Genomic DNA, 22,792 nt, shown 5'->3' with positions numbered 1-22,792 from the left:
CTCACTACTACGTCTACTGCTGCTGAGTGGGACTGAACTGTTAAGGGTACTCTGGATCTCCTGCCAAATAAAACACCATAGCGCAAATGCATCAGTACGGGAATGTACCAAGTATGCAGACGAGGTAAGGCTAAATACAAGGGCTTATACATAAACAATTACTTAACTGAACAATCATAAGAGTACTAAATGAGAACACATGCATGAATGCACAAACCATAACTGTAACCATCATGACTCTGAATAATGAAACTTGAATACTGTATTACTGTCATTTGAACTCACTACTAATACTGAGATACTAAATAACTAAATGATTTGATACCGATAACTGAGTATAGAGGTTGAGATTAGTCTTATCTAGCAAGTGATTTTAGAATTTGAGGATACTGAAGCTGATTAACTAAATATACTTATATCAATGACCAAATTTTGAGCTCACTACTCTCGACTGACTGAATCAGTGATCAACCTCTCTAACAGATGATTCCAGAATCTACTATCAATGATAAGAAAAGATCGTGTCCAAATTTGACAACAAGAATACTCGATTGAATCTGAGACTGAGATCAAGCCTATTTGATGGGTGATCTCTAGATCTGATAACAAAAACACTCAACTGAATTTGAGACTGAGATCAAGCCTTTTTGGAGGGTGATATCTAGATCTGATAATGAGATTACTCAACTGAATATGAGATTGAGATCAAGCCTATCGATGGGTGATCTATAGATCTGACAGTAAGAATACTCAACTAAATCTGAGACTGAGATCAAGCCTATCAGTCGGGTGATCTGTAAATCTAATAATAAGATTACTCAACTGAATATAAGACTGATATCAAGCCTATCTGACGAGTGATCTCTAGATTTGATAACAATAAAATTCAATTGAATCTGAGATTGAGATCAAGCCTATCTGACGGGTGGTCTCTAGATTTGTTACTGAATAACTTTATATGGGACCAAGACTATCTGATGGGTGGTTCATGAATCAATAGAACTATTTGAGTTCCTTACTAAGATAGATGACTATAACTGATGGGTGACTTCTGCATCATGTGCTGGCAATATAGTTTTGGAGTTCAGCAATTGCTTTTAACGACTCTACCTCTCTGAAGGAGAGCCTCTATCCCTGCCCTCACTCAGTGCTAGCTCCTACTCCCAACTGAAAGACTTTGAACTAATTCTTAACTAAACACAAACTAAGCTAAATCTGATACTGATCATATTTCTGGAATGGTTTGACTGAGTTAATCTAAATTCACTTGGTTCCATAGTTGATGGAATACTATTGAATTTCGTTATCTGACTGAATGACACTGAGCTTTTAATAGAGTACTCGATTACTACGAAGTTCAGAACTGAACACTTGAATACTACTAGATCCAAGCTAGGTACAGAACTGAGGCTAGATTACTAGCGATACTGAGATACAGGTGATTATAGAAATTTCTGAGATTTCTTAAATTCTGTATCTTTTTGAGAATACAGAGTTCTATAACTCGCTGAGTTCTGAGAATCATAGATCGACTCTAATTATCGTAAAACATAAAAGTAAAAGATAATCATTCTTGAATAATCAAGACCATGGACAATCATTCACCATCATAATCCATAAGGCTTCACTTCAAGCATTTAGGAATTCATAAACATGTAATAACATAGGGGGACATGCTATTGGATCATGCTCCATTCAACAAGGTCTTGCATCAAACACTTGGCACGTATTAAAGTCCTAGCATATATCAAAGAGAACATAATTGGGGAATTTCATGCTATCATCTCACAATTCATTCACTAAGGCTTTTCAACAAATACTTGGCATGCATGGGCTTACACACAATTGGAGATGTCTAGTCAATATGCTATAATGGCTCTAATTCCTTCACATAAGTATTTTATCAAATATATGGGGAGCATACTTTGCTTAATCAATAATTTTCTTCACTTAATTAACATGAACACATCACTTAACAAGCAACTTGAAGAGGGTTTATCATGAACATCACATGAATATCACACACTAGGGTCAAATCTTTAAAACCTTGCAAACAAACATGAATCAAAACTCAATAATAGCATGAACATCAATTTCAACTCACATGAATCATGAAAACCCACAAACATAAGATCTTTGAATTTTAGAAAAGGGTTCTTGAGATTCTTGGATGAAAGGGACCCAAGAATTAATATCTATATACCTTAGGGAAACTCTTTCTTGAAGGCTCTTAGAGAGATTCTTGATTTCTCTTTATCTCTCTTGATTTTTCTTAAAGAAGAAAGAATGATTTTAATTTTGTAGAAACCCTAGTTTTTGATGTTGAAGATGATAAATGAAGTTGTAAGCCTTGATAAGATATAAATAGGGGCTAAAATAGTGGGAAAATACCAAAAAGCCCTTTTAAAATCGACGTAAAATTACCAATCAGGGACTGTGACAGTCGAAGTGACAGTCCGTCGCTCAGTCTAATGGTCCATTAGATCATCCATTGCTCATTGGCCTAAAAAAACACACTGCCTTGAGGTGATAGTCAAAATGACGGTCCGTCGCTAGTTCTGATAATTCTCAAATCATCCATCGCATATTGGCTAAGATGAGGTCACACTGCCTTAGCACGACGATTTCAGTTGCGGTCCATTACAGCTTTTACGATCCATTGTCCTGGCCATTTCTCTTTGGATAGACTACCTTGGTGGCGATGGTATGGATGACGGTCCATCGCAAGATGGACGGTTCATCAAATCGGACATCGCACCTCGGCAGTTTCGATAATCTTTAGTAAAATAGCCATAACTTCCTCATCTGATGCCAAATTTTGATGAAATTAGTATTGATAAAAGCTTATTCAATGATCTACATGGTTTAATATATTTCTTATTTGGGAATATACTTCTTAATCTTTTTGGACTGGATTTACACCTCACTTAACACGCTCTAAGGCTCTTACTATAAGAGAATTTTGCTAGTCTTACGTTACTCCTCAACTATTACTTCTTCCTTGAATATGTTGGGTGATTATAAATATCTTCTCTATGTTGGATTTTGGGAATAGGGAATCAAATCTCAAGCTAGTAGGGATCAATCGGCTCTATCCTGCCCTCATTGTAGATTTTATGGAAGGTTGCACTGTGGATTCTGTGTGGAATGAAAGGACAAGTGTTTTTCTTATGGTCAAAGTGGTCATCTACAACATGGTTATTCTGGTAGGAAGGTTTCCAAGGTGCCTGTTGATTCTTTATCTACTCCTGTACCGAAGGGTGCTGCTTATACTTTTTCTTCTACTTCTCATATCGATACTAGCTAGAATCTTTGTGTCTTACAAATATTCTAAGGCATCTCCCGATGTTGTTATGAGTATGTTGAAACTATTCTCCCTTAATGTGTATTATCTACATGATCTAGGGTCACTCTAGCCTATATAAGCACATTTATGGCTATTCATTTTGGTTTTGGTCCTATGTTTTTGTTGGTTTCCTTTTTTGTTTCTACCCATGAAGAAGACTCTATGGTCATTAAAAGGGTCTATAGGGTTGTGTGGTAGCTGTTGATAGTAAAGAAACTCTTATATATTTGGTAAAGTTGGATATGGTTGATTTTGATGTTATTTTGGGGATGGATTGGTTACATTCGTGCTATGACTCCATAAATTGTCAGACATGTATGTTCACATTTAAATTCCTTAATGATCCGATCATTGTATGGGAAGGGCATTCATTAGTGCCTAAGGGGAGGTTCATCTCATTTACTAAAGATAAAGAATTAATCGCTAAGTGGTGTTTGTATCATTTGGTACGGATTAAAGATTCCAACTTAAAAGGTCCTTCTATATGATCCGTTCCTATTGTTAACGAGTTTCCCAAGATTTTCTCTGATGAATATCCCAGTATTTCTCCCGGTAGGGAACTTGATTTGGGGATTGATCTTGTTCCAAAAACTCTTCTATCTTTATTCCCATGTATAGGATGGCTCTGACTGAGTTTAAGGAACTTAAGGAACTATTGAAGGATCTCTTAGATAAAGGGTTTATTCATCATATTGTGTCTCCTTGGGGTGCTCCTATGTTTTTTGTATGTAAGAAGGATGGTTCCCTTTGAATATGCATTAATTATCGTTAGTTGAACAAGGTGACTAAAAGAATAAGTATCCTCTTTCTTGGATCGATGATTTGTTTGATCGGCTTCACTGTGCGACATGTTTCTCTAAGATTAATCTTAGGTCAGGTTACCATAAGCTTAAGATTATGCAACGGGATATCCCTAAGTCTGCCTTCAGGACCTAGTATGGTCACTATAAGTTCTTAGTTATGTCTTTTGGGTTGACCAATGCCCAAGCGGCATTCATGAATGTGATAAATAGGGTCTTTCATCCATTCTTTGATTTGTTTGTCATTGTCTTCATTGATGATATCTTGGTATATTCTAAGAGTTGTGTGGATGTTGTTGATCCCTATCGTATAGTGTTGCAAACCTTAAAGGATCATCATTTGTATGGCAAGTTCTCTATGTGTGAGTTTTGTTTGAAGGTTATGGCTTTTTTTTATCATGTTATCTCTAGTGAAGGGGTCTTCGTGGATCCACAAAAGGCTGCGGTAGTTAAGAAATGACCTAGACCTATTACTCCAACTGAAATTCAGAGATTTTTGGGTCTTTTCAGTTACTATAGGACATTAGTGGAAAGCTTTTCAATGATAATTGCTCCATTGACTAATTTTACCATGAAAAAATTTAAGGTCTTATGGTCGGATGCGTGTGAGGGTAGTTTTGATAAGTTTAAAGATAAATTGACTTTGACTTTAATTTTTACCTTTCCCAAGGTTATTGATGGTTTTGTGGTGTATTGTGATGCTTCTCGTATTGGGCTTGGTTATGTATTGATGCAGTATGGCAAGGTGGTGGCCTATGCTTCTAAAGAATAGAAAATTCATAAGAATAACTACCTTACTCATGATTTGGAGTTTAATATTAATGATTGTGTATTCTTCAAGGTGTCTCCCATGAAGGGAGTAATGTTTTTTCATAAGAAAAAAAAGCTTATTCCTTAGTGTGTTTGTCCATAATTGATTTTGAAGAGGGTTGGTAATGTTGCCTATGAGTTAGAGCAGCTCTCTAGTTTGATCTCCCCCTATCTGGTATTCCATGTATCCATGTTGCAAAAATGTATAGGTGAGCCTTTGGTAGTTGTTCTCTTGGAGGATGTTGGTATTTCAGACTTTGTCCTATGAATAGGTCCCGATAAGGATGTTGGATTGACATGTTCACTAGTAGTGAATGAAATGGGTGGCTTCAGTTAATGTTCTATAGTTGAACAAAAAGACTAAGAAATCCACTTGGGAGGTGGAAGAGGACATTAAGTCCAAGTATCCACATTTGTTCCCCATTCTGGAAAGTCACGATTGAGGCACGTGTTGATCCTTTGATCTTGTTGTATATCCTTTTTATTAGCTTTATTATAGGTTGGTTATGATGTGTAATAATGTGTTAACTTATGCTTGTACTTGCCTTGATCGTCATTCGAGGATGAATGATCCAAGTAGGGCAAAATTGAAACACCTTGGCTTTGAACCCTCAAAAAATTTCCTAACTTTGAGATTCTGGGTCCAGTACTATGTGAGCGTACCTCTCATATTATAGGGTAAAACTAGTACCCACTCGCTCGTATGATGATTAGTCTAGGTTGTCAACATACTATCCAATGTACGATTTAGCTACTCCCTTATCGTATATTAGGATACTAGTCATATGTTGCCTGGTCATATGATGTTTTAAGGATGATATTGATGATTCTGACCAAGGTACGACTCTAAGGGTACTTCTCGTACCTGACTTAGCTTAGCATGGTTATATGTCAGACAATTTGGAGGTCTATGGTGAGGCCTAGGGTATGAGTTAGGGTACCACTCGTACCCTAGGGTACGGTTTATGAGGGGTGCTCGTACCCTCTTGGGTTTAGATTTTCAGCTTTTAAACTGAGGATATTTTAGACATTTCCCACCCCTAAACCCTTATCAACCACAACTTATAAAATTATTTCGGCTTTCATACTTGACTTAGACAAGATCTAAACACTCCTAAATCTACTCTAAACTTCTCTAACAAGATTGAGTCTAGGGTTTATCAAAGAGTCCATCAAGAGACTTGAGGACCAAGAATCTCTCTGCGAATCATCTTGTATAAGGTATGCAACTCTTCCCTCATTTTTTGTTCGAAAATATCATGTGTTTTGGACATTGATTTTGATTCTTAAATCATGGTTTTAAAATCTAATGTTGTGGGTTTTGATGCATTTTATTAATTATTTTATACTCTTGATTTAATTAGTATTTTACTTATTTTTGGTGATGGTTTACCTATATGGGTGCTTCTTGTTTGTGGTTTAATAAATGGTACATAGGTAACCCTAACCTTAATGGTTTTTACCTTCATTTTGGTGTAGTTAATGGTATGCCCATAAGGTTTTTGTGAAAATGTCTAGAAGAAATTATTAGACACAAGATAATGGTGTTTGAACTAAGGCAACTGCTTAATAAGTATGAATGGTTTGCAAATGGTTTTATAAAGGCCTTTTTGGCCATCTAATTGTTTAAATGGAAATCTTGGTGGTGTAATTGACTAAAATTGGTTTGAGTCCCTAAATCTTTGAGTTAATGTGTGTCCTTGTTTGATTATGGGTTAGAGACCCTAAATCATATAAATGGTTGATTGCTAAGAGTAATGGCATTGTATACTTGCAAGTAGTGTTAGTATGACGATACCAACAAAGTACCTTGGGTTAGAAATAGACTAAATTATTGGTTGTGTGTGAATAGTTTTAATTTGGGCCTTAAAATGTGATGCATTAGCCAAGTAATAGAATGCGGAGGTCCCGAGGGGGACCAAAGCTGGAAACTCACAATTGCCGCTATGTGGTTTTGTCATGGTTACCATGTGTATGATATCATACTAATATTCTTGGAGATAGGCTATTCATTTTATATTCTCATCAACTCATGTGGCAAACACACATCCGGGCCCTTTCATCAGATAAAGCTAACCCTGTATATCCTGTAGGTGAATTATGAATGGAAAGGCTACACATCTTAGCCTAATGATTTAAAATTTCATGCTAATCTTGTTCCCTATCCTGGCATGGTATGCATATCTATTATTGCATTGGTTAAATGCATTAGTTGAATGGTCTTGAACTGTTGGTATTATTTTATCCTTATTCTTGAGTTCAATGGTCTTTAATTGTTAGCATTATTTTATCCTTATCCTTGAGTTACATAGTAGCACTACAATTGCTAACTATCTTTTATGTTGTATCTCCACACAATATAGGTGTTGGTCATACTACACCTCTTACTCAGTGATTGGATTCGAGAACAATATGTGGTGACTTAAAGTGGTGAGGTTCCATACTTCGAAAGGCTCCATTTGTTGCTTTGAGTTTCTCTTCTCTCTTTGTTGGCATAGACTTAAATATTAGTTTTGGCTATGGTCGGGGCATGTCCCAACTAAATATTTCCTTGGATTCTCTTTAGAGGATTTGTATGGACAAATTATAGAATTAGGTACGTCTTGTTGTGGACAGGGATTTGGTTGTTAAGATGTGTTTGTTAGATTGTTTGGAGATTATTTGACATGTTTGGGTTGGTTATGGTCATAGACCTATCCCAAAGTCCTTGGGTTGTACATTAATCTATCTTACTTTGAGTTCAAAGTTCTTTGGACACTGGGTATATATTGGTGGTTTGGTTTGCGTTGTGTGGCAATCACCAGTCCTTATTGGTCTTAAGATGGCCATTACGATAAGGCCCTAGTTTGGGTCGCGTCAAGTTGTTATCAAAGCCTAGGTTCATGGTTAATTTGGTGTCCATAAAGCTGTGTCGAGTAGAGTCTCTTTTATAAGTGTGTAGTGTGCCACACTTATAAGAGACGGGCTACGAGGCATTTATAAAATTTTTACTTTCTTATCATTTTATTTAGAACTATAGAGTCTAAGATCTTGGATTCTTCTAAATTCTCTTTGCTTGTCTTTCATATCATGCCACCAAGAAGATCTGAAGTTCCTAGAAACCCTTCTGTCCTGACAGGGGATAATATTGATAGGACACGCTCTACTTATGAAGTCTAAACCTGATATAGGGGTTAAATTCCTGAGGGTCCTAGAGTTCCACCAATTTCGTCTAGTCCTGCTCCTCAGTTATCAAAAGCGAACTCTACTAATGTTGAGTTCTATCGTTCCATTAATTTTTTAAAATAGTTGGTGGCTTCAAAGCTTGAGCGTGGTTTTTTGGTCTCTCTATCTTCTGAGGCCACAAGGGTTGGCCAATTCATGAGATTGTATCCTCTTATACTTATCGGTACCAAGGCTGAGGAGGATCCATAAAATTTTATTTATTAAATACAGATGATCTTCTAAATTATGCATGCTTTAGAGATTGAAGGTGTTGAGTTTTGCTTCCAATGAATTGAATAATGTGGCGTACCAATGGTACACGGAGTTGGAATACTCAAGAGGTGAGAATGCTAGTTCTGTCATGTGGGAGGATTTCTGTAGTTCTTTCTTGGAAGTTTCATTCTTCAGGAGTTGAGGGAAGCAAAATCGGAAGAGTTTGTGCTTTTTAAGAAGTATGCCTTAAAATTTCATCAATTGTTTAGGTATGCTCCTGAGATAGTTTCTAGCATGATGGATAGAATATGTAAGTTTGCTTCAGTGTTATCCCACCAGCTGGTCTGTGAGCACAAGGTAGCTTTGTTGATTAAAGACATGGATATCACTCGGTTGGTCTTGTATATGCAACAAATGGAGTAAGAGGTAAAGAGAAATGTTTATTTTAGTGAAAGACATGGGAAGAAATTTAGGCCTTCTAAGCAAAGAGGTAGAGATAGTGGTAAGTGGCCAAGGAAAAAGTAGGGGAGTTTAGGTTCTTTCTCTTCAGCTAGTGCTCCTAACTCAAAGCCATCGGGAGATCATCAATCTTAATTTGATGGTCGATTCTGAGCATAGGGTGCTAAATTTTAGGCCAGTGGGGCTCAATCATCTACATCCTGCCCTCCTTGTTAATTTTATGGATGGTTGCACCATGGATTCTGTGTGAAAAGTAAGGACAGATGTTTTTTATGGTTAAAGTGGTCATATGCAACGCGGCTGTCCTGCTAGGATGTCTTTCGGGGATAACAGGGTCACTATTATCTCTTCATCTGCTCCTTCACTAAAGGGTACAACTTATGCTTTTACTTCTGCTTCTGGTATAGATGCTGGACAAAATTAATTATATGCTCTTGCATCTCGCCATGATTCTGAGGTATCTCCCGATATTGTTACGAGTGTGTTGAAAGTTTTCTCCCTTGATATGTATTGTTTACTTGATCAAGGGTCCATTCTGTCCTATGTGACCCCATATGTTGCTATTCATTTTGGTTTTGGTCTTGAGTGTCTGTTGGTTCCTTTTTCTATTTTTACCTTGGTATGAGACTCTGTGGTTGTTAAATGGGTCTATGGGGGGGGAGGCGTAGATATTTTTAGTAAAGAAACTCTTGTGGATTTGGTAAAGTTTTATATGGTCAATTTGATGTTATTCTGGGGATAGATTGGTTACATTTGTGCTATGCATCCTTAGATTGTCGAACCCATAAGATCATGTTTAAATTTCTTAATGATCCAATCATTGTATGTGATGGGTTTTTTAGTTCCTAAGGGGAGGTTCATCTCATATCTTATATCTCAAATATTGATCGCTAAGGGGTGTTTGTATCATTTTTTCTGAGTTAAAGATTCTAACTCGAAAGGTCCTTCACAAGTATCTGTTCTGGTGGTTAATGATTTTCCTCAAGTTTTCCCTGATGACCTTCCCAGTATTCCTCCCGATTGGGAATTTGATTTTTGGATTGATCTATTTCTAGATAACCATCCTATCTCTAATCATCTATATAGGATGGCACCTACTGATTTGAAGGAACTTAAGGAGAAATTGAAGGATCTCGTGGATAAATGTCTTATTCGTCCTAGTGTGTCTCCTTGGGGTGCTCCCGTATTTTTTATCTTAGAAAGGATGGTTCCTTTCGAATGTACATGGATTATCATTAGTTGAACAAGGTGACCATAAAGAATAAGTATCCTCTTCCTAATATTGATGATTTATTTAATCGGCTTCCTGTTGTGACCTATTTCTCTAAGATTTATCTTAGGTCGGGTTATTATTAGCATAAGATTAGGGAAGGGAATATCCCTAAGGCTGTCTTCAGGACCCGATATAGTCACTGTGAGTTCCTAGTTATGTCTTTTGGGTTAACCAATTCCCCGACGACATTTCTTGTATATTTTTTTCATTGTCTTCATTGATGACATCTCGATTTATTCTAAGAGTAAGGAAGATTGTGTCGATCACCACCATGCTGTGTTGAAAATCTTGAAGGATCATCGTTTATATGAAAAGCTCACTAATTGTTAGTTTTGGTTGAAGGCTGTGACTTTTCTTGATTATGTTATCTCTAGTGAAGGGATCATGGTGGATCTACAAAAGTTTGTGTTGGTTAAGAAGTGGCCTATACCCGCGACTCTAACCAATATTCTGAGCTTCTTAGGTCTATCTAGTTACTATAGAAGATTTATGGAAAGCTTTTTGATGATAGCTACACCATTGACTAAGTTGACCTAGAAAAAGGTTAAGTTCTTATGGTCAGATGCGTGTGAGGGTAGTTTTGAGAAGTTTAAAGATAAATTAGCTTCGGCTCCAATTTTGACCTTTCCCGAGGGCTTGGTTGCAAACTTGAAGGGTGAGCCCAAGAACATCACTAGTTTGAATAGAAAAGTGTTTGTTGGGAAAAGAAGAGGTTTACATGGGATCTAAGGGCTTTAAGATTTGGGTTAAGGGTTGATGCCTTAACGTTATCATCCCACATGAGAGAATAATTGAATAAATCAATGTATTCTTTAAGTTCGAGAGAAATAAATGATAATATACTCATTTAGGTTGAGAAACAAATGGGTATATTATAGGATTCAATAACTCTTGCAATTGAAGTGATTAATTAGAAATTCAAAACATTTCCCAACCCTAGTTTCTTGAACATCTTGGTAATCTTAGCTCTAGTTTATCTACTCTCTTTGAATTACTATTTGCAATAAGAATCATTGACTGGAAAACTTCCTGTTATACATAGTGAAATATAATTTACAAATCAAAACGCCCTTTAATTCGGAGCCTTCGATCAACAGTCTAGTAATAACCACAATACTTAGTGAACACAGTATTCCTTGTGGGATTCGACCCCAAGCTACTTGGGTTATATATTTGAAAATGACCGCTTACTCTCTCGTAAGAGAGGTATAATTTGGGTGTATCAAATTTTGGCACCGTTGCCGGGGATACGGTTGTCAATTAAGTTTATGATTGTTAATTAACCTTTGATCAATTATCCCAAATTTTTCTTTTAGTTTTTAGTTCATTACAGGTTCATTATTGTTTATGCCATACAACAGAAGTTCAGGAGAATCGCTATTACCCTTCAATCCTAAACCGTGTCTAATTGGTAAAATGGAAGAACAACAAAAAGCTGAGAGACTAGCCAACTTATCTTGAGCACAGGTTAATTGAAAAAATAACAGGAAACCAGCTCGTAACCTTAATCCTAATGATAAGGATTTGGTAGATGATGATCTGATGAACCTAGTAAATAGGAGGCACGCAGAGAATATAGAGGTGGCAGCAACAGAAATCGGGCTACCAGAGAGAGAGCAAACTACAAACCTACTGTGTAATTTGATCTTGATTAGGAGGAGGACGACTTGGATGAAGCTGGTGCTACCGGAGTGATTATTCCACCTCCACTAGCACCTGGGATAAAGTTCAACATAACTAAAACCATTATAGAGCTGCTTAATCTTTAGGGATTGTTTAGAGGACTTCCAGGAGATGACCTAAACATGTATTTGGTTAATTTTATCAATATTTTCAAGTCCTTTAATAACCCTTGTGTTGGCCAAAATGCAATTCGTCTTCGGTTGTTCCCGTTGTCTCTGTCTGGGGAGGCAACAATGTGATTGAATAAGTTGGACCCTAATTCTATATCAAACTGGAGACAATTGAAAGGAGCTTCCCTAGAAAGGTTCTTTCCGCCCTCCAGGATGTTACAGTTGAGGGATGATATCAATAGTTTCAGACAATTACCAAATGAGGCACTGTATGAAACTTGGATGCAATTCAAGAAAAAGTTGACACAGTGTCCCAACCATAAGATGACTAATGAGCACTTAATGTAGACTTTCTATAGAGCCTTGAACTCTATAATCAAACCAACAGTTGACAATGCAGCATGAGGATCATTCATTGAGCTTACATTTAATGAGGCTGTAGATATATTATAACGATTAACTAAGACAAGCAGAGCTTGGCACACCAGGGATTTTGTAGTGGCAAGCCTACCATGTTTTGTGGTATGTCGGCAGAGCAATGTCAGAAAGAGGAGGAGCGTGACCAAGATATGGCACACATGAAAATGCAGATGGATCTGCTTACTAAACACTTATTGTTTGGGAAGACTGAGAAGGTAAAAGTTGTTGGGTCATAGGGTAGGGCTGATTCTGATTTTGAGGAGGAGGAGAACTATCTAAATAATCAGGGGACTTTCGAGGCAATAGCCAAGGTAACAAAGGTCGGAACTATTACGACAAGGTTTTTATAAGGATAGGGACTAAGGGAGTTGGAAGAACTAAAATGAAAGGAGTTGACTATATGTACCTCCTAGAAATAAAGACAATGCAACTACTAGTTCAGGCAAGATGTCCATTGAAGACATGATGGAGAACCTATTAAAGAGAGTTAAGGCAACCATAAAGAGTGACCTATCTTCCATGAGCCAGCTAGTAAATTCGAACTTAGCTTCTATTAAGCAGTTGGAGCAACAGATGAGCCAACTCTATACCATATTTAATTATAGGAAGAGCGGTACCTTGCTTAGCTATACAGGGCTTAACCCTCGGAATGATCACTGTTGTGCTATTTCAAGAAAGTCTTTAGTGCAATAGAAAGTACACCCAGGAGCATTCACGATTCCTTGTACTATCGGGTATTTTGATTTTGCTAAGGTTTTGTGTGATCTGGGAGAGAGTATTAACCCAATTCCGCTTGCTATTTATAAGAAGATGGGTTTGAGGGATCTTACACCCATAAATATGCAACTAGTGATGGTGGACAGGTCAGTAAAGCGGCCAGTGGGTATTTTGTATAATGTGCTAGTGAAGGTGGTCAACTTTATATTCCCTGCAGATTTTGGTATTTTGGATTGTGAGATGGAATTTAAGGTGCCCATAATCTTTGGTCAACTTTTCATTGCCACTAGAAGTGTGCTTATTGACTTACGAGCTAATGAGCTCTTATTCAGGCTTTATTATGAAGTAGTTCTGTTTGATGTGTGTCAATCTATGAAGTAACACACGAAAATGAGTGTGTTTTCTATTGTAGATGTTTATTACCAGGAAGAGCGAGAAGTTCCAATAGAATATAAATTTGTTGTTGAGCTTTTGGATACTGCCTTGATGAATTTTGATAGCGAAGTTATCCAAGAGTATGAGGAGACTATTTGTGCCTTCACTGGAATGTGATCTTATTATTATGCTCCTAAGAAGCTGGATCTAGATCTTAAATATTGACTAATACCTTCAGTGAAGGCTATGGTATGTGTTTTTAGGCAGTAGAAATACTTTACCCGTGATTATTGCAGTAGATCTGGGTGAGCAACAAGTGAAAGCACTTATCTCCATACTCCAGAGGTACAAAAGGGAGACAGGCTAGACTATTGTGGTTTTTACTAGCATTTCTCCAGGTATTTTCACTTACAAAATTCAGTTTGAGGAGGATTGAAGACCAACCATAGAGCATCAACGTCGTCTTAACCCACCAATGCAAGAGGAGGTTAAGAAGGAGATCATTAAATGGCTTAATGCAGGATTTGTATATCTTATTTCAGATAGTAAGTGGATGAGTCCTATCCAATGCGTTCCCAAGAAATGGGGCATGACTATGGTGGCGAACGAGAAAATTTAGTTTATAGCGCTCAGACCTGTGACTGGGTTGTAAGTTTGCATGGACTATCATAAGCTCAACTCATGGACTTTGAAAGACCAATTCCCAATGCCTTTTATGGATCAAATGCTTGACCGATTGGCGGGAAGAGGTTGGTATTGTTTCCTGGATGGGTATTCGGGCTATAACTAGATCTTTATAGCCCTAGAGGATCAGGAGAAGACGATATTTACTTGACCGTATGGTACTTTTACTTTCAAGCGGATGCCGTTTGATTTGTGTAATGCACCCACTACCTTTCAATGGTGTATGATGTCTATCTTTTTCGATATGGCTGAAGATACCTTGGAGGTGTTTATGGATGACTTCTCATTAGAAGGTGATTTTTTTGATATTTTTTTGGAGAATCTGAGTAGAGCTTTGCAGCAATGCAACTAACTTAATCTTGTGCTTAATTGGGAGAAATGCCACTTCATGGTGAAGGAAGGCATTTTCCTTGGTCACAAAATTTCAGCTAAGGGTATGAGCTAAAGTTAAGGTTATTGAGAATCTACTACCTCCCATTTAAGTAAAGAGAGTGCTTAGTTTCCTTGGTCATGCGAGCTTCTATTGGCGGTTCATAAAAGATTTCTGAAAAATTGCAAACCGACTTTGCAAACTTTTGGAGAAAGAGGCAAACTTTATATTTGATAACGATTGCTTAAAGGCATTTGAATGCCTTAAAGGGAAATTGGTTGATGCTCCCATTATTGTTTTCTCAGATTGGTCAAAGCCATTTGAGATTATGTGTGATGAAAGTGGAGTGCCGTGTGGGGCCGTTCTTGGCCAAAATAGGGTTAAGATGTTTTATCCCATCTAATATGCAAGCAAGGCCCTAAATGGAGCTTAGAAGAACTACACTATTACTGAATAGGAACTCCTTCCAGTTGTATATGCCTTTAAGAAGTTTGGTGCTTACCTATTCAGAACAAAGGTGGTTGTTCATACAGACCACTCTTCCTTGAGATATTTGATCTCCAAAAAAATTGCTAAGACAAGATTAATCAGATGGGCATTGCTTCTCCAAGAATTTGACATTGAAGTAAAAGATCGAAAGGGATACGAGAATCAAGTTGCGGACCACTTGTCCAGATTGAAGGGAGGTCTAGCACTCAAAGATAAGCTAGAAATTGATTATGCATTCCCAGATAAAGAAATATTGGCTGTGGTGTTAGAAAGAGTGTCTTAGTATGCAGACTTTGCAAACTATGTGGTGACTGAGGTTATTCTGGAGAACCTTTCTATTTATCAAAGAAAGAGGTTACTTCATGATGTCTTACACTACTTCTGGGATGAGCCGTATTTTTTTGAGTTGTGTAGATAATATTATAAGAAGGTGTATCCCAGAAGTGGACATGTTAAATATTTTGGAAGCTTGTCATGCTTCTCTGGCTAGGGGTCACCATGCAGGTGACCGAAATACTAGGAATTATTGCAAAGTGGCTACTATTGGCCAACTTTATTCAAGGATGCTTATGATTACATGTAGAGATATGACCAATGCCAAATAAAAGGGTCAATCTCAAAGTACCATGAGATGTTTTTAACAAAAATAATAGTGATGGAGTAGTTTGATGTATGGGTCATCGACTTTACGAGATCCTTTGTGAGATCATATGGGATGAGATACACTCTGGTTGCCGTTGATTATGTATATAAATGGGTTGAGGATGTTGCCTTGGACAATGATGAAGGGAAGAGAGTTGTTGCTTTCCTTAAAAGGAACATATTCTCTCATTTTGGGGTGCCACGCACCATCATAAGCGACGACGGATCATATTTTTACAACCGAGTATTTAGGGCTGCCTTGATAAAGTATGGTGTGAAGCTGTACAATGTAGACCCTCCATACCACCCATAAACTAGTGTGAAAGTGGAGATTTTGATTAGAGAGATCAAAGGCATTCTTCTTAAAATGGTGAATGAAAGTAGACAAGATTGGTTTAGGAAGCATGATGATGCCTTATAGGCATATAGAACAACTTTTAAAACACCTATCGGGATGTCACCATACCAATTAGTTTATGTCAAGGCATGTCACTTGCCAATTGAATTGGAGAATAAGGCACTGTGGGCACTTAGGAGGCTGAACTTGAATTGGAATAAGGCAATAGGGTTGAGATTGGGCCTGTTGAATAAGGTAGATAAGTTTCTTCTTAGTGTGTACGAAAGAGCATACCTATACAAGGAGAAAATGAAGAGGTACCATGATCGGAGGATTGCAAAGCGAGACATTGATAAAGGTTATTAGGTACTCCTCTTCAACTCTTGATTGAAGTTCTTTCTAGGTAAACTTAAATCAAAATGGTTTGACCCATTCAAATTTAACCAAGTCTACTCATCTAATGTAGTTGAACTTAAAAATAAGGACGAAAGTGTCTTTAAGGTTAATTAGAAATGATAGAAGTTGTATATCAGTCCAATAGACTTGATAAAGTGCATAGATACCATCAATCTCAATGAAGTCTGAGTAATCGAGATAGCTAAGTCATGCTGCGATATTAAATCAGGTGCTAGTGAGAGGAAACCGACCAAGTGTTATTGTAATCATAGTTAGTATTTATTTATTATTTTTGTGCAATTTGATGTGTTTGTGAAGTTTGCAGGACTGAAAATGCAAGAAAGAAAGGAGTTCTATAGTTGAAATGGGGTTGTAGGAAAATAGACGGACCGTCAGGTGCTCGACAGACCGTCACTCCCTCCGTCAACCAGATGCTGGAATTCAAGTTCACTGGAACAGATTGACGGGCAAGTCAATGGACCATCACATTACTGATGTACCATCGGATAAGCTGTCGTAGTAAAGCATGATTTCCTGGTCTCGGATAAGCTGAGATGGCTAACCAGACAGACTGTCAAGTAGGCCATCGATGAAACCCTAAGTTCGAGTCGGGTTAATCTTAAATATTATTTAAATTTCATTAAAACGACCCAAATGTCATTTAACCGATAAGAGCAAGTGGTTACATACGTTGTAACCTTTTCAAATTCTGCAACTGCTTAACTCCCTCTGAATTCAAAGAATCTGGAGTCAGTTATTTCCTCTTAGGACTCTTCCTCTTCTTTTTCTCTCCTATTTAAACAAACCAAACATTCTTTTCTTCCCATTACAAAATTAAATTTTATTTTTTACTAATAAAGCAAGTTCTTAGTCATTGTTTAGCATGAAAAGTTCTGCAAGTTGATTAGTGAACACTTGAAAATCAAGGCATGATCATAACTCTTCTCTCTTTTCGTTTTAATAATGAATTTAACTTTGTGAAGATTGTAATGTGTTAAAAAGAATTTAATCTTGCTTTCTTTTTTTGCTTTGTGGTTGATATTCTGATCTGAATTCAAACTCTAGTATGCTATATTCAATGTGAAGTTTGAACAACCCACGTGATGAAGAATAGAAAAAAATTGCACTTGATTTCTTAATTGATGTCATTACTATGTTAAAAATGGAATGATGCATACTAGGTGTTCCATGAATTGTCAAAGTGAAATTTGAAACTGAAAGGTGATTCTTACTGTAGCATTAGCAGACCGTTGAACTTGCGACGGACAGCAAGGTGGACAGTCACAAAGATAAATGATACTTTCTGGATAAGATGATATGGACAACTCGGAGCGCCGTCATTAACCCGACGGACCGCCAGTTCGACCGTTGAAAGGCTATGAAAAATCAGCACTTATTAGTTAAGGCCTGACGGTCATTCCAATGGACCATCACATCGTCGATGGGCCGTCAGGTTGACTGCCAAGCCAAATTTTAATATTTTCAATCTATTTTGACCTACAAACTAATTCATTGTCCCATTTTCAAGAATTATGGCACACAAAATCCCTTTGACCAGAGGTGGTGGTAGAGCATGAGGAAGAGGTAAGACGACTAGGAATGAGGAGGCACCTGCCTTCAACACCAGACAAAGAAACAGGGCAATTATAACACTCTCCCAATCTGAAAAGGAGAGTGAGGGCAGTACTAGCAGTACCAGTTTGAGCCCAGATGAGAAAGGGGTTAATAAACCTAACTCCAACCCCGTTGAGGTTGAAACTGGCCTTATTGAAATGGATACTAAGGAATAAAATGTAATTAAGAGAAAGGACCCTCAAATGATGGAGGCACTTATATGGAAAATCGAGGGATCAAAGGATATATTCCTTGGTGGGTTGGAACCGACAGCAAATAGGGCAAGCAAAAGGCCATTCTCTGAGGAGTACCAGATAGTGACAACTGAGTTGCATAAATATCAATAGCTACAGCGTCATTTTAATTAGTTTGAGTTGGCCTAGATTATCAAGCCACTCGATTTATATCAGCCGAATTAGGTAAGGGAGGTTTTTGCTAATTATTTGGTATTGGCAGAGAAGGATTGTCCTAAGGGCTCGAAGATCTCAGATTTTCCCAATAGGGAATTAGTCCCAGTACTAGGAGTTATCATTGACATATCAGCTCGAACGATCAACAGGATATTGTTCGAACCTGATTATAAAGTGATACGTCCAAATTATAACTCTCTTACGAGAATGTAAGCGATCGTTGTCAAATATATAACCCAACTAGGTTGGGGTCAAATCCCACAAGGAAATGGTGCTAATTAATTTGTATGAAGATTAGTTGACTTTTAATCATTTGTTTTCATAAAATAAATAGGGGGATTTTGATTCAATTCACAAATTAATGGTTTCAGTTTAACAAGATGAAATATGTGTAGTAGTATTCAAATTCAGAGAAATAGCAAGCTAGGGTTATGTCCACCTTATAGTTTTTAATACTTTGTAACTATGGGCATTATAAATTCATACATGCATCGTGTTTACAGAGAAACATATTATATTTAATAACATAATCCTAGTGTTTCTCAACCATCAAGGACTAATTTACTTTAGTTCTCTCGAATCAAAAGCGTTTACCAAAAACAATACAAAATCTCCAAGTAGTTAATCCTTCTAAGGCATTAACTTATGAAATAGGGGTTGGTAATCCTATTTTCTTATCGCTACTCTCTTTTCCGAACAACAACCTTTCTTTCGAACAAGTTGTATTTTAAGGCATATCCTCTATGTTTGCAACCATGAGAATTCAAGATAAGTGAAAAGAGTATGATATAAACAAGTCAATGCATAATGAATTCAAAACCCAAAGTAATAGATTGTATGCTACAAGGCTTCCATAACCCTAACCAATAAACTTAGCTACTCATGAATAAAATGAAAATCATCATAAATATATTCATCATACCAAAAACTAGAAAACGATCTTGGTGTGCAAATGGTAAAACTAAGAGAGAAAAAACGTTTTTCTCTCTTGCCACCCTAAGCTGCTATTCTCCTCTCTCTGAATAATACAGAATAATTGAATAATCAATAAAAATTCAGCATTAAGCCTTTTAATAATCTTTTATCTCATAATTGCCTTCTAGGTCCCTGAACTATTTATAAATGACAAACTGGTCTTGGACATAGTTTCTAGGCGCCACATTTGGTTCAGGTTGCTACTCTCTCTTGTGTCATATGTCGTCCGCATTCCATAGTCCCATAATGTCTTTATCTACCTCATTAATGCCTAAAATCATACTAATCACATCAGTTAGCTGAATTACATAGAAGTAGAGTAAAAACATAAGAAACTAGGCACTTTGTTCTCTAAACATAGCTAAAATATGGATAAATTATGGTGCTTAGGCGTATAAATACACCCAAGATCATAAAGCACCTGTTGTTGTTCCTTATCTTGAGTACTATCATACTTCTGCATCTACCCAAAGACCTTGGTAGGATGGACTTCTTACTGATTATGGCAACCCTGCATAGAAAACCAACCAGCAAGAACACATTACTAAGTCCTCTCTTAGATTTATAGATAAATTCTGGTGGACTATTGTTAGATTGAGGTTGATACCAACCGGAGGTTACGATAATTTGGATATTCATAGGGTGGTTTTAGTGGCTAGTTTAATTACAGGGATGAATATTGATTGAGGTAAAATAATTGTTGATGAATTGTTTGTGAGGGATCATAAAGTAGCAAGTGCTCTACCATACCCGTATTTAATCATGGAGTTATACTGGTAGGCAAATATACCCTTGATTCGAGGTGTTGAAAATAAATTTTGGGTGACACATAGGCTAGATATTGAGAAATCAAAAGATGATTCAAATTTCAAGATGTGTGTCACCAAACCTCCAGCATATTAGATGCAGTCTGCGCCAGCCCTAGATACTTTAGATATTCCCATAGGTATGCCGTTGGCTATCACCACTTATGTACCACCTGATTATGTACCACCAAGTATATCTGTAGGTTCAGGGTCTACGCCACCAATGGGTGGGGAAAATTTTGTAGATTATAGGTTAACACAAGAGAATTTCTCCAAGGAGGTGAAGCTGCAGAAGAAGTTTCAGAAATAGTTGGTCATAAGGGCTTCACAATTCAAGCCTTTTGTTGATCAAATTTTAGTATAAGCGATCTGTTCATTCCAAAACATTTAGATGAGGATGGATCACATGGAAGAACGTATTAACAAGAGGTTGGATAAAATGTCCATTCCAGATCTTGCCAAGTTCATGGTGGAGTTTAAACAGGCACAGGATGACATAGAAGAATTCAAGAGCTGATAGTCTTAACATCCCATTTTTAACCCAGCCCTGGTGATAAGTGATAAAGATAAAAAAATTATTGATTTATTGGGAAAGCTACTAAAAGACATAGAAAAGAAACAAGTAGATAAAGGTGACGAAAAGAAAGCTGCTAGAAGAAGAAAAAGAGAAGCAATGACTCCTGAAAAGAGAGAAAAGTATGACATGAGGAAAGCCTCAAAAAGATCAAGGAGAGATAAAGAAAGAAGACAGAAGAAGGCAGCAGTTGAAGCTGCAGGAGTTTCTAAGAGTTCTTCCCCAACAGGGGCGTGGTTCAGACCCAGATCAGGATGTGATACCTCCAATTTTCAGAGGATAATATTATGAGTACCCCTACCAACATAGGGGTCAACGTTAAAACAGGTGAGGACACTGGAGCCTCACCATATTTCACAGATTCCACTGATGAATAAGAGGCATTATAAGTATTCCCCTCATCTGGACTTTAATTCAATGAATTAAGGATAAAGCATTTATTTTCTATGGGGGTAGGTGTACTTATACCTCGGGGGTTTTTGTTGCCGATGTTCTTTTCCTCCCATGTGCTATCTAGTAGACTGGCATGTCTAGGATTGCAATTTTTTTCTTAGGTTGTGATGTAAATATCTGTTTATTAATGTTTATTTATAAAAGTATCTTTTATTTTAGTATCTTGTAATGTATATGAATCATAAATGATGTTGGCATAAGGCTATGAACATGTTTTGTGTGACTGGTTACTCCTTTCTTTTTGCATATGTAAGCAACCATAAATCTATAAGTGTCATTAACATGTAAGATAAGCACGGCATATGATGGAAATCCTAATAGTAGTAGAATGGTTTGACTTAGTTTTCTCTGTGTGCGAGTATTTATGTTAGTTCTTGTATAATCCAGTATCTAGAACTTGCTTGGTTTATTGATGTTATTATGTGGTTGATTAAATAAGAGATGATAGCAAGCCTCCTTGTACTTTGAGTCCATTTAGCCAAAATAATTAACTCCATCAAAAATATTTTCCCATTTTTGAACCCTTTTTGAGCTTGTATTAGTTTTTCTTCATGACTAATAGCTCTAACTAACTCTCTTTAGGTTGTTAACACCTAACTCTGGCCCTGGTCTGATATTAAAAATTGTGCATCTTGACTTAGGTAAAACACCTAAGTTAAGGGTGGCTATTGTCCAAATATTAGCGATCTAATGAAAAGATAGTATAGATCTTAGTTTAAAGCATTTGGCCCTAGTCTATCAAAGATATTGTGCACCTTGACTAACTGCATCAGTATAAGTTGAGGGTGGCTGATGCTTGTATAAAAAATTTAAAAAAAAAGTGTTATGGTAAAGTGTGAATGAATGATAGAATGGTAAGTGAGATAGTAAAGCAATGGCCTTAGTGATTAGAATTCAAGGGCAAAGAGAGTTAAGTTCTAATGTTAAGTAACTTTTCCCAAAATCCTTCCTTACCTAGCCTGATACCTCATTACAAGCCTAGAAAATACCTGCTTGATCTTGGCGAATCAACTATAAGGGAGTATTAGATAATAAGGAAATGCCTATGGGTATGTAAACTATGTTTGTAACTTCTTTGATGAGTGTGAGATTTTTTATTTTTATCCCTAAACTATAATGAGTGGTGAATTTTATTGACTGTGAAAGAAGCTTAAGTTACACTTAGTTTACTAATCTCTGTGGGATATGATATCCATATTTGTGTGTGTGCTAAATTATAATTAATGCCGGTTGTAGATCCTGATGTGTTAAGCCCATATGAGTGAGATGACAAGTGAATAGTTTTGTGGAACATGATTTAATAGTCGATTTCTTGTCATCGTGTTATTCATGTATGTAATTTGGTGTTGAGTTACCTGAGGACAAGCAACTTTCATAAGTTGAGGGTGTTGATGTTGTGATTTTTAATGGAACAATTTACATCTTTTTCAAGAGATAATTGTATGTTTTCAAGCAACTACTATATTTTTCAAGAGATAATTGTATAAGCCCTTCTTCGCAATAATGACCTTTCTTGGTTGCAAACTTGTAGGGTGAGCCCAAGAACATCACTTGTTCAAATAGAAAAGTATTTATTGGGAAAAGAAGAGGTTTACATGACATGTAAGGGCTTTAACCTTTGGGTTAAGGGTT

This window comes from Capsicum annuum, chromosome 10 (genome assembly GCF_002878395.1).
Source record: "Capsicum annuum cultivar UCD-10X-F1 chromosome 10, UCD10Xv1.1, whole genome shotgun sequence".
NCBI classification, from domain to species: domain Eukaryota; kingdom Viridiplantae; phylum Streptophyta; class Magnoliopsida; order Solanales; family Solanaceae; genus Capsicum; species Capsicum annuum.
This window is presented reverse-complemented; position numbering follows the sequence as displayed.